This window comes from Palaemon carinicauda, chromosome 16, assembly GCF_036898095.1.
Source record: "Palaemon carinicauda isolate YSFRI2023 chromosome 16, ASM3689809v2, whole genome shotgun sequence".
NCBI lineage: Eukaryota > Metazoa > Arthropoda > Malacostraca > Decapoda > Palaemonidae > Palaemon > Palaemon carinicauda.
This window is the reverse complement of record NC_090740.1, coordinates 10381699-10384487: the sequence shown is the minus strand read 5'-3', so window position 1 is coordinate 10384487 and position 2789 is coordinate 10381699. Positions and strand designations below refer to the sequence as shown.

The following is a 2789-nucleotide window of genomic DNA, read 5'->3' as shown; positions in this document are numbered from 1 at the left end:
CAAGTATTTATTTTACTCCCAAGGTTTTGTTACCTGACCAGTTTTCCAAGACTGTCTCATCTTTAAGTTTTAGTTTAAAAATAAAGCAAGCACAAACAAAACTACTAATATAGCAACTTTTGGACAATCTAGATTTTAGCAAACACCTACGATATAAGAGTAAATTCAACAATATCAGTAAAGAAGTTCGTTCAACACTTAACTTCAAACCTTGGTTAAGTAGTTTCACGGGTACTACCCGATCATATCCTAGTTTGCTCAGACTGCTTACAGCCAGTTTTCTAGTTAGTATGCTTCTAACACTTTGGGCCCACGTTAAATACATGTAGAATATGCATTATAAAAGTGCAAGTAAGACTTTCTGGCAAGTTCAACATTCTGATAAATGCCGATAATTTTTCAACCAGAATCGTTTGTTAAAAAAAAGACAAAGTTTCTTATTGGAAATATATTCCTAGAGAAGTTTTAATGAAATAAGAATTTCATACTTCTTATGCTTGTTTCATGAGGTCACCATGTTTCCATTGTTACAAAGCCAAGTTACCTTTAAAACCAGCGTTTTAATTTTTGAAAGAAAAAAAATTATATTGACTATAAACCTTTAAACCAAAAATTTACCATTCCCTATTTTTTTTAAAGAGAAAATATGACAACGACGAAGTAGTAACAAATTTATTTTTAGACATACAATTCAACCTTCTTAAAGAGGAACGAAATGGGGTAAAATTTACAATAATCTATATATAAACTTATGAATGCTTCATAAATGTATCTATCATTCTAATGAACCATTTAAAACTAGAGCTAAAAGATTATATTTTGGTCTTTATCAGTGGCTAATTTGCCACGGTTCATATTTAATTTTTTTTTCTTTTTGCCAGAAGTACTAAAACTGTGGCAGACTTCATAAACCTGTATTGATAAATAACTAGTGTGGTAACTTTACCAACAAAGGCATCCCCCCCCCCCCCAAAAAAAAAAAAAAAAGGAAGAAAAAAAATGGTAATCAAATTTATTTACTCAAAGTTGTAACTTACAAGAAACCTATTTTCCAGAATTTTAACTATTCTAGTTTGCCAATTCTTCCAGTACAAAAATGTTTTAAGTTCCAGGGGATATCTTCATCCAGATAGGCAGGAATTCCAATAACCTTCAAGCATTTATTAAAGGTCTTGACAGGATTCCAGTAACAATCTTCAACCAAATGGTCGAAGGAAGGAATTGAAGTCCTCTATTCAATGAATTTAGTCCTTGATCTCTATCCTGAAGCTGTGCCACCCAACCTGAAAAAATAAGTAAATTATCAGAATGTTTCTTGTAGAAGTCTGTATCCCTACATAAATGCTGTCCAAAGCATATAATTAATAAAAAGTAGTAGCAGTGAACAATATAGTTAATTTCGTACAACAAAGCATACATCTATGTACCTTAAACTTAGAATATGTTTATAAATAATTTTAAAATCTGGTATTAATTAGATTAAATTTCAAAGCAAATTAGTCCAAGATTTTTTTTTTTTTTACTTTACATTTGTGATTAACAGACTAAACTGCAAAACCTACATAAAGTACAAAAAAGTAGAACACTCACCATTATGACAAGGTTTAAAAGCAAGCCTCCCTATAGCACACGGTAGACCTTAAAGGTCTACCGTGTGCTATAGGGAACGTCCTCCCACGATTAGGGGCGCCGCCCCTAATCGGGGAGGACTAGCTTGCTTGAAATTGTTAAAAGGAAAAAACATGAAACATCACTTGCCTTTTAGTCCAGACTGAAAAATACGTCACCAGATTCCAGCGTTGTCACCATTCAGTCTCTGTATTTGGCGCCATGTCGATTTCACGCAAAGATAATGCAGGTAACACAAGCTCCAAGATATTTTCTCATTAAGATTGCAAGCTTGAAACGCACAGATGTCCAGTGGATCACAGACTTCATATTCCAGAAATGTCTTGTATACAGGCTACCACCAACCACCCAACTGTTTGCGCGTAACGGGAAGACATCCAGAGAAAGCTTCGCTGTGCCAAGCCAAGGACTCTAAACAGAGAAAGACAAAAAAAAAAAAAAATAATAAAAAAACGTAACTTGACACTTCCTTGGTACATCTCTTAAAAGACAACTTTACGGCAGTCGCAAATAGAATCTATTATTACAGAATTTCAAAAATAATTCATATCATTGACAGGAGAGAGAGAGAGAGAGAGAGAGAGAGAGAGAGAGAGAGAGAGAGAGAGAGAGAGAGAGAGAGAGAGAGAGAGAGAGAACCAACTGATTTACTTCAACTTTAAACTGACGTGTTTTTCGAACCTGCCTCCGTCAATTCAGATGATAGGAATATACATTTTAAAATTCAGGATAATCGGAGGAGATATGGGTGAAAATATATTGGTTTTAAAAAAAATCAGGATAATTGGAGGAGATATGGGTTAAAATATACTGTTTTTTATTTAAAAATTCAGAATAATTGGAGGAGATATGTGTGAAAATATATTGGTTTTTTTTATTACTAATTAGCTAGTCTTTTGTGTAAAATGGAATCAATTTTTTTGAGATACTATTGTAGCTAAATATACAATACATGTTTTTGTCGCAATTCTACTATTTGATATCTTATTATATAAATATAATTATTAGTCAGTATGGTCTTCATATTTTTTTTTCTATAATAAGAACCTAAATATTTGTAATTGTATGGAGGAAGTTAAAGCTCCTTTTAGAAAGGAAATGTTATTGGACTCCAATTAAACTGTTTCATCAACCCAATATATATCTATATCCTGTATCTA

At 32.5% G+C, this 2789-nt stretch overlaps 1 long non-coding RNA gene across 1 annotated transcript in view; it reads right to left on the bottom strand.

Annotated features, from left to right (window-relative positions):
* LOC137654918 (uncharacterized) overlaps nucleotides 1-1968 on the bottom strand; it is a 44360-nt gene extending 42392 nt beyond the window's left edge. Inside the window, exon 1 of the long non-coding RNA XR_011046748.1 lies at nucleotides 1759-1968. This is a non-coding gene — a long non-coding RNA (uncharacterized lncRNA). The remainder of the gene's footprint in view (nucleotides 1-1758) is intronic.
* Between the last annotated feature and the right edge of the window lie 821 nt (nucleotides 1969-2789).